Source organism: Thermobia domestica, chromosome 8 (assembly GCF_964235325.1).
Source record: "Thermobia domestica chromosome 8, izTheDome1.hap1.1, whole genome shotgun sequence".
NCBI classification, from domain to species: domain Eukaryota; kingdom Metazoa; phylum Arthropoda; class Insecta; order Zygentoma; family Lepismatidae; genus Thermobia; species Thermobia domestica.
The window spans coordinates 290,603,650-290,616,673 of NC_137461.1; the positions used below are offsets into that span (position 1 = coordinate 290,603,650).

A 13,024-nucleotide genomic window follows, 5' to 3' on the forward strand; every position below is an offset into this window, starting at 1 on the left:
CTGTATATCATACAATAAAGGCAGGAAGTTATCATTGAGGTCTCTGTACTCACAATCAAGTACGGTCAAGGACTCCTCATAACCCTACAGGAAATACAATTTTAACTTAGTGTAATTTCTGATACAGATAACTTTATTCTCAGTTTCGCATTACACGTCTTCGCTCAAGCTTCTTGCGAAACGAAACAACAATAACGCCTTTAACATTTTCTCTTGAAGAGTCCATAAAGCGCTCACATCTGGTGTAAATGATTCCTGATTCGATCCTAGGTCATGTACGTTTTTGGTGGACACCATCGTGTAGATGGGGTTTTATTAGAATTGTCCTGTTTCCTCTCACACTTCCATTTCATCAATTATTTTTATAACTATCCAATTTTATTCATCTGTCTCTCTTAAACTACAGGGCATAATTGTGGGAAGTAAAACTCGCTTTTTTTTTTTTTTTTTTTTTTTTTTTTTAAGAGACTAACTAACTAACTGTATGGCCTATGGAACCCGGAGGTTCAATGCCGCATTCACAACAGCTTTCCACTGACTTCTATCCTTAGCTAACTGCATCCAATTTCTATTTTGTATTCCCATTTCTGCGAGATCCATCTTAATATTCCTCCCATCTGCACCAAGGTCTTCCTAATGGTCGTTTTCCGATTGGACTTCCAGTTAAAACTTTCAAAGCGTTCTTACCTTCTTCCATTCTGGTTACATGGCCTGCCCACTTAAGCCTCCTAGATTTGATTACCAACAATGTTGGGTAAACCGTATAAATTATGCAGTTCCTCGTTATGAAGTTTTCCGCCATTTACCATTCCCATTCCTCTTGCCTCCGAATTTTAATCTAAGGATCTTGTTCTCAAATACTTTCAGTCTACGTCCTTCCCACAGAGACTTAAGAAACGCATGTGTAGTTTGCATACAGACAGAACCAACCTTTTTCCCTTGAAGATCGAGACCTTCGGCTCAAGTCAATGTTCTTGTGCCTCTTGGTGACAATGGCAAATGGTAATCCATTTGTAATTGTGTCGACATTTGACTCATTAGCAGTACATGTGGTTTTAATGCCCTTTAGGCAGTTTTACTACTGGTAAGAAAAGTTGATTTGATTTATTAGTTCCACTTTAAGTGGCTAGCTCGAATGCCTAAGAAATCAAAGTTCATCCTCAAAAGCTAGCCACAGGATTCTAATCTGTTCATCACAAGATACTACGTTGTATTATGTGAAGAATAATAAATGATACTACCTGGATTATTACATAATTAATGACTTGATCAATATTTCAACCAATCCTTTACTGTGCCCTTCCTCAGGATAGAATTCTGCAGTTGCAGCTGTTTATTTAATCTACTCAAAGGCTATCCAGTTCAATTACGCACGCACACCATGCGGGTTAACGTGTCCCATTCACGTTAGATATCCCTATATATATAGCCCTCCTCACTGTTCTTGTAGGTGCACAAGTTCCTGAGTTCGACTCTTGGTAGGAGAGGATCAAGCGCACTACTGTAGTTCAAATCTCACTACAAAACTGTAGGTGTCGTCCTATATTTATTTATTTGCATAATATTTTCCTCAAACTTCAATTTGGAAAACATTCAAACCTAGAGCCTCCGATCTTTGATAATTAGCGACCAGATTCCATAGACTATAACTGTACTAATACAGATTTTTCCTCTCTTACTAAGGAGAATAAATGGTATTGCAGAAAGTAAGAATACGCATTTTTTTTTATTAATATACATGTTATTATTTCCCCAGCTTACTTCATTCTTATGTATCACCAATCCTGAAAATTTATTTGCTAATAATGATAATGATCCACTGTAGAAACTGATGATTCATTCAAAACCTGTACGTAGGACAGCGAGTGAAGTTGCGCTTGAATAACAGAAAAACCAATAGAGTGGAGATTGGAAGAGGAGTCAGACAAGAATGTAGTATGTCGCCACAATTATTCAAAATATGCCATGAATGTTTAATGAAGGAAGCTTTAATGGGAATTGGAGATTTTAAGATTCGAGGAAAGATTATTAACAAGATCAGGTATGCAGATAATATGGTTATTATAACCAGAATGGAAGAGGAACCACAGAAGATGATGCAGAAAATAGCTGACACTGGAAACTATATGGAATGGAAATCAATATCGAAAAGTCGAAGGTCATGGGAATATCTCGTGGAAACGCGCCCTTATGAGTAGAACAAAGAGAACTTGTCGAAAGACCTTACTGCACCAAAGAGGTGAGGTCAAAGAAGATCACTCTTAATTAGCACGCTTTGGTCAACTGCTTTAAGTTATATGGATTATTGGACTGTATGGTTCAGACTTTGACCTTACGAAGTTCGACAGTAAATATTTACAGAGCTTCAAAATGTGGTGTTGGAGGAGGATGGAGAAGATAAAATGAACAGAGGGAGTAAAAACGAAGATGTTTTAAAAGGGATAGGAGAGAAGAGGACGCTTTTAGCTAGTATCCTTCGAAGGAAGGCCAATTGGATTGGACACACCTTGCGAAGAAATTGTCTTCTTCATACCTCCATATAACGAAACATGGAAGCAAAGCGATAAACAGGAACAACAAGTAAACAGTAGAAAATATTGAAGTTAAAAGAGGAAGCTCAAGCTCGACAAAGGTGGAAGAAACATTTCCAGGACCAAAGGCAGAACACTTAATATACGCTAAAAGGCTGAATACATATTGGCTTTATTAGACATTGTAACAAACAAGAAGAAGTTGCGTATAAACATAAAAGGATTTCTTTTCTGCTGGACCACGAAGGGAAAGGGATTTATGGTGTTTAGTTTCACTTTTGTCAACTTCTATTATGATTGGAAGAGTCCGTTCTGACCAGCCAATCAGCGTTCAGAATTAATTTCTACGGTTCTTTTTATATTTACAGTGTCTGAAGAAGCCAACATTTTCAGTTAGTGGGCGAAGCTGTCACACAATTCTTATTTTGAAATAAACGTTGATTTCTTCAATGATTTGTATTTCTAGTTTAAGTTAATATTGAGTTTGTTGACATTGTCAAACAGTAATAAAGTCCTGCATATTTGTATAAATGTTGCCAAGTCTCGCACTCGGTCTCGATATTTTATGATGAACGAAGAATTTCCTGTTTTGAATCAAGAAATGAATTTTTATTTTGTGTGTAATAGTTCACAACGTGATCCTATTATTTGTCGAAAGTTCCTCTATGCACATTTAATTTAGGTTCCTTAGTTCTCATGCAAGGTGTCTACTAAAATTCCAAAATGAAATTTCGTGACCTTTTCTTTCCCAAACCATAAAATTTAGTAACACTCTCAAGAGTGAATTTGGGTGCGAATAGGGCAGAATTTTCATGCATGGGATACAAGCGTGCTCTGCTTGCGATTTGGTAGCGTCTAAAGCCCGACCAGAGACATTTTTGGTGATGAATTTTGACGTTTTATAGAAAAAAAATCCAGTCTATACTTATATTTGTACAGATTTAAAAAAAAAAAAAAAAAAAAAAAAAGATTGTGACCCAAAAGTTAAATTTCGTGACTTGTTCATGATTTTCATGACCATTTTCTGATTTCATGACTTCCGTGACTTTCGTGACGGACAGACACCCTGTCATAAAATACGATTCCTAAATGACACTTTCAATTTATGGCCAGGGTGTATGTTAATCTTGTCTATGTTGTGTTTGCCTTCCTTAAGATGAGCTCGCACCAGAAATCGAATACAAGTTTCCAGGGTGGATTGATTTAAATCAGTCTGATTTAAATCACGATTTAAATCACTTGATTTTTTAAATAAAAATCGTTGATTTAAATCAAATTCCGAAATAATTTAAGGTGAAAATAAGTAAAGTTCCGTTTCTGTTCTGTTATTTCGATTATGGAAGATGATGATAATAATACAACGAGACTCAAATGTACAGTATGTACAGCATAGTATGAAAACAAGTGTTATGCAGAGGATGCTTAGGGAAAATCCCGTTTTGAACGGGTAACAGGGCAATCCTGTTTTCTTCTCTTCGTAACATAGGGTTTATATTGTAAATCGTTGACTATTCCAACGGGGAAATCACCATCGACATTTAAGACGAAGATTTTTTTGTGTGCGCGTCTATATATTTGTTCCCAGAAAATAGGGCGTGTTTAGAAGTGTCCTATCCCCTCTCCGATTTTTTTTTTTTTTAAGATTTTATAACTTTAAACAAAATTTATGTATTTCATGCCACAAGCTAGTTACAATTTCCTTAAAAATATGCCCCTGCCAAATATCAGTAACTTTTGTGGAGAAAAATGTCACTTTGATAAGCGTTGCTGTACTTTTTCCTTAATGCTTAACCTTTTAAATTATATGACCTATTTTTAGGTGATAGGATAAAATCATAGGTGATAGGATTTATTCAATTAAAAAAGTACCAATAAAGCTTTTTACTTCGTTTTTTCAAGACTGAAGGCATTGTAGAGCACGTTACATATGCTTTTACGCCTCTCTACGTCGAGACATAGAATGTGGGGACGTCATTTCTTTTTTAAAAATGACTTTTTTGTTGTGCCTACTTTTATTATCTTTTGACGGGCCTACGGCAAATTGTGGAGGAGTTAAAATATTAAATAATGCTTTTGATAAAGTGGATACTTTCAAATATTTAGGATCAATATTAACAGACGAAAATCATATTCACGAAGAAATTAAATGTCGACTAAAAGCAGGGAATTCGTGTTACTATTCGGTTCAAAATCTCTTGTCGTCGCGAATTCTGTCGAGGAATTTGAAGCTTAAAATATATAAAACGATAATCATGCCTGTTGTTCTGTATGGTTGTGAAACATGGTCGCTTATTCTGAGGGAAGAACATAGACTGAAAGTATTTGAGAACAGGATCCTGAGAAGAATATTCGGACCCAAGAGGAACGAGAATGGGGAATGGCGGAAGCTTCATAACGAGGAACTACATAGTTTATACGGTTTACCCAACATTGTTAGGGTCGTCAAGTCTAGGAGGCTTAGGTGGGCAGGTCATGTAGCTAGAATGGAAGAAAGTAGAAACGCTTTCAAAGTCTTGACTGGTAGACCCATAGGAAAACGACCATTAGGAAGACCTAGGCACAGATGGGAGGACAATATTAAGATGGATCTCGCAGAGATAGGAATACAAAGTAGAAACTGGATGCAATTAGCTAAGGATAGAAGTCAGTGGAGAGCTTTTGTGAACGCGGCACTGAACCTCCGGGTTCCATAGGCCATAGAGTTAGTTAGTTACATTTTGCACTCAGAAGACTGAAATTCTGCACACTCGTTCAGTGCTCCCTTAGTATTTTTTAGATTATTTCAAATCTCTGCGTGAAAACAGGGGGGTCCAGATGGGCAAAAATGTATAAAAAAAAAAAAAAAGGATATTTATAACAAAAATACCTTTCTTTGCGATTTTCCCGCCTAAGATGCTGACATATGAGTGGTGCCATCTGAAAGGCTGTTTTATTCTGAAGAGAATGTTGTACGAACCATGATCTTAGGATAAATAGGGATGTTTCAGGAAACTGTTACCTGAGATCCTGTTTTATACGGGAATCTGGGTTATTTGGGGATGTTATTTTTCGCGGGCTTACTTTCGCATCTAGAAGTTTGAAATTTTGAACACTCATTCACTGCACCCCTTAGTATTTTTCAGATTTGTTTCAGAATTTTGCCTTTAAACAGAGGCGGTACAGAGGGGTAAAAATTAAAAAAGGGGATATTTAACAGAAATTTTTTTTTTTTTTTTTTGTGATTTTCCAGCCCCAGATAGCCTACACGATGGAAACATTTGAATGGCACCGTTTGAAACTCTGTTTTATTCTGAAGAGAATAATGCACACAAATCATGATTCTAGGATAAATAGGAATATCTGAGGAAATCTTCATATTACATCCGGGTCATCTGGGGTATTGTGGGGATGTTCTTAGCTCATTGTTAAATATTTTCCCCGCATTTACTATTCAACATAGAAGCTTGAAATTTTGTACACCCTTAGTATTTCCCAATTGATTTTGAGATCTGTGCGTTAACACAAGGGAGTCCAGAGGGGATCAAAATTAAAAAAAAAAAAAAAGAAAAAAATACCGACTTGTCTCAAAATTTTCCGCTTCAGGGACATGATAGGGAAAATGTGAATGTTTCCGTTTAAAAGGCTGTTCTATACCGAAGATAATGAGGTATGAATCATGATCCTAGGATAAATAGGGATGATGCTTGACTGAAAGTCTATAATTTACCAAAAAAAAAAAAAAAGCCATAATTTAAAATTAAGAAACTTTGTTTGGGATTGATATAGGTTAACGATTGGGGATTAATTCAAAATTCAACCCCAATACTTTCACTTAAATGGCATAATTGGCATTTAATACTAATTCGTAATGCTTTCTCTTCAGTTCGCGACTTGTATTATACGACGAGAAAGATTTGATTTAAATAAAAAAAATCAAAAAAATCATCAAAAATGATTTTTTTTTAAAAAAATCATGATTTTTTTCCACCCTGCAAGTTTCCCATGACCTTACTTCCTACTATCGCCTTCATCTTTATAAGTTTAAAACTTTCGTGTGTTCTAATAGCAATACCTATGATTAAATTACTAATTCTTTAATGTTATTGGAAACAATGCTTCAAGGAGAACTGAATCCGAATTTTGATTAACAAATCATGAGTGGGGATTGTATTAATATTTAGCTCAGAGACTAACAGCTGAAAGTAAACATACAGCACACAAAAGTACAGGTATATTACAATGGAAAATCCAAATTGATAGAACTGTTTTCGAGGTCTCCCATAGTCGAATAATAAAAAAAATAAATTTCGATCAGGGAAACCTTAAGGAACACTGGCACAACAATAATAAAACATTTATATTTACAAGAAACAAGTTCTCGCAAACTCTCCATCCTGACGCGCTCCTGTTTTAACTCAGATAGCATTCTCGCGTTTAAGGACCACCTAGTACAAGTTGCTTTTATGGGGCAAGATTCTAGAACACAGGTTCCATTTCCCATTTAGCTGTAATAAAGACAGAAAACAACGTGCCCTGCGGGGCTCTAACCCGCCTTCACTCGCTAACGCTCGTTCGGCAATACTATGTGATTTAGATAGTAAACTTTGGTACAAAAAGGGACCCACCTAACTTACTAACCTGTATAAGGGGACCTGTGTTCTAGAACCTTCCCCTTTTATGGTGTACGTCAGGACACCTATCTATACAAGTAAGGGTAAGCACATCACTTTGAACATATATTATTAATCTGTACGCAATTATTTGGGTATGTGTGTCAGGGCAATACCAGTACAGAACTTACGGAAGCATTTGAGAAAAAAAAAAAGAAAAATGTGTTTTTCATTTGACGAACAATTCTGCACCTGCACTATTTGGTTTACTAGTGGGACATGTAAAATTGGCATTGACTTCAGAAGGTGACGCACAGGATAGTTTCTTTTATCATATGATTCAGCCTATTTGATACAATCCATGTAGTCGTGGTTTACAAAAGACATGCATAAAAATCGGAATCTTACGGATACAACGCATTACTTCGCAAAGAAAAGATTCTTAAGAAACGACGTTACTTAATGTAAGTGTTCTTATACGTATTTTCTCCCTCAAATCACTTGGTAGTGATTACGGTTTGTTATTTGAAACTGTGATGTAGTCATGTGTATAAATACAGTGTGGACGTATAACATAAAAACTACAGTACATAAAACACGAACCAACTTGTGGTAGGTGACCACTACAACACGAAAGCTATTTAACAAAGTCAAGGCAGAGTCGCAGCAGGGGTCCGAGAGGTAGCGAGGGGGTGCGTCGATAAGGAGCACGTTAGCGACGGTGGGTTACGCATAAACGAGGTCGTTTACAACGACTATCTATAATACAGTATCAGCTCTAGAGCCGTCGATGATTTGGAAAAGGTACTAAATGCCATCCTGGTTCTCTATTAAAAAATGCGTTGCATGCAACATGGACACTGGAACAAGCTACTTTTGTGTTTACTCTACTCTATTGTCAGAGCAATCTCAAATAGCGCCCGTCCATGCATTATAACCCTGCGTTGAGTATATACAAGAGATGTAAGACTAAGGAGCATATAGAACTCTTTTTAAGTTATAAGGAATATATTTGTACCAAGAAACACTCCATTTGGAGTAATTGCCCTTTGCAGGTCAACTGTAAATATGCAGACCCTAGCCTTCCTTTCTAGCCGTTCATGCCCCGCCCAGAGGGAGCGTTGCCTAATTTGGGAACTACTGATGCAGATAGAACACTTTTACTGGTACGGTACTTTTCTCTGACATTTGTTGCTTACAGATAAAGCAATTACCGAGGGTATATATATATTACATACAAAGTACATAAACAAGCTAATAATATAAAGAAAACGAAACTAGCGGCTTAACATCTTATTGTAGGTCCTTTTTATACATACAAAATTGAAATGAAATATACCTCTTTTAATAAACACAATTATCCATCTCTCATTCAGAATATATTTCTCGAAAGTTGTCTATGAACTATAAACAACGAAAATGGGATTCTGTAATACAGGAGGGACTCCATAACGCTGCGATTTTTTGACATATGTTTACAACCGCTCTTACTATATTTATTCTCACATATTTTAAAACAAACTTACCGTGGTTATAGATTATTATTACACAGTGTTGAATTTATCAAGTGGTAAATCCTTTCTACTAGGCAATTTACTCTTTTCTTCCAAAAATATTGCTTTAATCAGTATCATTTCGTAACCATAAATTTACGAAGCAGACAACATCACTTTTGCCAGAACATGAGATAACTCGCCTCTTCTACTGTATTTGTGACTCAATATTACTGCAGATATACAATAAGTCGTCTTAGAAACGAATTTCACGGCTAAAATAAGTGATGGCATATGAAACAGAAATGTATTAGATATTAATATCTGACAGCGGAATATTTCTGCATACTGCAGTGCAGCTGTATTTTATGTTTACAAGTGTAAGGTTACTAGTCTGAAATCATTACAAGCGCTGCACAACGGTTCAAATAACGGAGTGCGTATGAAAAATAATTTCATTAGATACTATTTTTTGCCGGCGCAGTATTTGTGCACAGCATACTAAAGTTGTACTTTATGTTTACAAGTGTAGTGTAGTATGCAAAAGTAAAAAAATAAGGACCCGCTCGGGAAAGTAATACTTGCGGAAGTACGTCTTTTCCGCGCGCTAACCTAGCCAGCTGTTCTAAGAGGACTAGCTCGAGAGAGTAATGCTCCCGGAAGTAGAAACGAGAAAAACAGTTCTGATTGGTTGGCGTTATCCACTTCTTGCCACGTTGCATTAAAATAGCAGAAATCAAACGCTTACTGCTGTCGACCTTCGTGGCCGAGTGGGCTAGCGCTATATGCTAGTAACAAAAGTCTCTTTCAGCGCGAGTTCAAACCCGGCCCGGGAAATTTTTTTTAACATTTTTTTTTTACATTTTTATAACACTTATTAAATTAAAATAATATGAAAATAATACTTAAAAAAGTGATTTACTTTTGTGCAGATAAGTACTTGTAGTACTTATGCCCTTGTTCTCCATGATATAGGGCTCGTTTTGTCCCCCTTGTACTTCATGATACAAATTTTGTGACCTACTTAGAACAACTGGCTAGGATAGCGCGTAAAACAGCTGGCTAGAGTAGCGCGCGGAAAAACGTACTTCCGGGAGTATTGCTCTCCCGAGCAGAAAGTGATCGTGTTCTAAGTTGATCACAAAATTTATATCATACGGGTCAAGATGGAACAAAACGAGGCCTTCGGGGCTTCTAACCCGTTCCTACTACTATTATTATTCCTCCTCCTCCTACCACTACTACTTATCTGCACAAAAGTCAGGAAATCACTTTTTAGAGTATTATTTTCATCTTATCTTAATGAAAAAAAAGTGTTATGATTTTTTAAAAATAAAAATCCTTGGGCCCGGTTTGAACCCACGCCAAAAAAGATTTCCGTTACTAAGTTAGTCCATAGCGCTAGCACGCTCGAACATAAGGACCAACAGCAACAAACGTTTGATTTCTGCTATGTGTAGCTACGTGGCAAGAAATGGATAACGCCAACCAATCATAACCGTGTATTTAGTTCCTACTTCCGGGAGTATATACTCTCCTGAGCTAGTCCTAAAAAATGACGCACAACTTTTAATATGTTTTTCACAGTTTAAATAAAACGAAATTCTATTTCTCGTAGATAAGTAAGAAAGCATGTTATCTTTTTGAAACCAGCAATTGTTTAAAAAAAATGCTACAATTTCGGTAGTTTCTGTTCATATTAGGTTAGTTTAGGTTAGGGTAGGCTACTATAGAATAGTTTAGGTTAGATTAGGTTAGTTTATGTTAAATTATGTTAGCGTAGGGGTCCAGCATAATTCTTTAAAAAAAAATGATAGAATTCGCTTATTTCTACTATTAGGTTTTGGTTTAGTTTAGGTTAGGTTAGATTTGGTTATGCTATGTTAGGTCTAAGTACTTGCATCAGTGGCGGAGCCAAGGGTGAGCCTGGGGGGTAGGCCCCCTTGCTCAAAATCTTGGCCCCCCTAGCCCCCACCCCACCCCCACACAGAGTGATACTGCTATAGGTCGACAAAAGGTGAGTTAATAGTGGCCGCAAGTTAAACTTCTACCGAAACATATCTCGACAACAAGGTTACCAACTGTAGAATATCGTATGTTGCAATAGTCTGCGTTCCGAGCAAAAAATCTTCAGGCTCCTTTTTGTTTGTAGTACAGCAAGATCTAATTTATCTAAATCTGTAAGGTGCATGCATTGGCCTCAGCATCTGAACGTTCCTTTTAACCTCTGTCCCTTATATGGTTGTCTTCTTTGTTTTCGACAAAAAAAAAAGAAGAAGAAGAAGAAGAAGGAAAATTAGTCTGCATTCTGATTTGCTTCAATGTTCTACCGCTGAGCTTTGGCCATTCAGTGTGGGTGTGAAGTGTTTGTGTATTTGAATTCACGTCAAATTCTAAAAAGTAGCGAAGGTGAACAAACGAAAGAAAAAAAAGGACCACGTATACTTCTTTTGCTGTAAGGAGTCATGATTTATATGTCTGTTCTAATAGCCTACTGTTTGATATTAGGTTAAGAAAAACATATTTCCTCTTTTTGCTTCAAAGAGTGCTCACTTCATCATTTTAATAACGTAAAGGCACATTCATTACTCAGTTTTAAAGTTCAAGGGTAAAAGTAACCAAAAGTAATTGAACTATGGCCAGATCAAAACAAGATCCTGGAACCGGGGCAGTTGCCCGGGCGCCAGCAAACTAATGTGTGTGTTTATTGGTGTACATGAGTAGCTATATGTCCTAACGTCACGAAAACAAGATGGCGGACGTTTAATTAAACAGATATCACGCTGTATTACGGGGTTTTAGCGACGCGGTGTTGCCAAATTAGGCTCTAAAAGGGTTGAAATTCCCTATGTCCTAACGTCACGAAAACAAGATGGCGGACGTTTAATTAAACAGATATCACGCTGTATTACGGGGTTTTAGCGACGCGGTGTTGCCAAATTAGGCTCTAAAAGGGTTGAAATTCCCTATATTTTGCATATTTATAGTGTAAATCAGGCAACATTGTAAGATATAATTTAATTAAATTTTGATATCAATTTAATTAACCCTTTAATCAAACTCCTATCAAAATGATTACCCCTTTAATCAAATACCTATTAATTTATTCAATTACATATGATTTTGTAGAATTTATGTAATCGCGTATGATGATATACGTACCGTTATTACCTTATAGTACTATTTAATTATATCAAATTAACCCTTTAATTAAATTCCTATCAAAATGATTACCCCTTTAATCAAATACCTATTAATTTATTCAATTACATATGATTTCGTAGAATTTATGTAATCGCGTATGATGATATACGTACCGTTATTACCTTATAGTACTATTTAATTATATCAAATTAACCCTTTAATTAAATTCCTATCAAAATGATTACCCCTTTAATCAAATACCTATTAATTTATTCAATTACATATGATTTCGTAGAATTTATGTAATCGCGTTAGCTATATGTCCTAACGTCACGAAAACAAGATGGCGGACGTTTAATTAAACAGATATCACGCTGTATTACGGGGTTTTAGCGACGCGGTGTTGCCAAATTAGGCTCTAAAAGGGTTGAAATTCCCTATGTCCTAACGTCACGAAAACAAGATGGCGGACGTTTAATTAAACAGATATCACGCTGTATTACGGGGTTTTAGCGACGCGGTGTTGCCAAATTAGGCTCTAAAAGGGTTGAAATTCCCTATATTTTGCATATTTATAGTGTAAATCAGGCAACATTGTAAGATATAATTTAATTAAATTTTGATATCAATTTAATTAACCCTTTAATCAAACTCCTATCAAAATGATTACCCCTTTAATCAAATACCTATTAATTTATTCAATTACATATGATTTTGTAGAATTTATGTAATCGCGTATGATGATATACGTACCGTTATTACCTTATAGTACTATTTAATTATATCAAATTAACCCTTTAATTAAATTCCTATCAAAATGATTACCCCTTTAATCAAATACCTATTAATTTATTCAATTACATATGATTTCGTAGAATTTATGTAATCGCGTATGATGATATACGTACCGTTATTACCTTATAGTACTATTTAATTATATCAAATTAACCCTTTAATTAAATTCCTATCAAAATGATTACCCCTTTAATCAAATACCTATTAATTTATTCAATTACATATGATTTCGTAGAATTTATGTAATCGCGTATGATGATATACGTACCGTTATTACCTTATAGTACTATTTAATTATATCAAATTAACCCTTTAATTAAACTCCTATCAAAATGATTACCCCTTTAATCAAATACCTATTAATTTATTCAATCACATATGATTTCGTAGAATTAATGTAATCGCGTCTGATCATACACGTGACGTCATTACCTTGTAGTGGTGTTTTATTACGAACGGGTTTACCGTATTA

General features: G+C 35.7%; 1 protein-coding gene across 2 annotated transcripts in view; it reads right to left on the minus strand.

The window, feature by feature from the left end:
• Positions 1-13,024, minus strand: part of LOC145693708 (choline-phosphate cytidylyltransferase A-like) — a 210,482-nt gene that overhangs the window by 161,996 nt on the left and 35,462 nt on the right. Inside the window, exon 1 of one of the 2 annotated variants that reach the window (XM_081769988.1) lies at positions 8,647-8,804. The exons of the other annotated variant lie outside the window; for it this stretch is intronic. The gene's annotated coding sequence lies outside the window, so the exon portion shown is untranslated. Of the gene's footprint in view, positions 1-8,646; positions 8,805-13,024 lie in introns of those variants that run through there. 2 annotated transcript variants of the gene reach the window in all.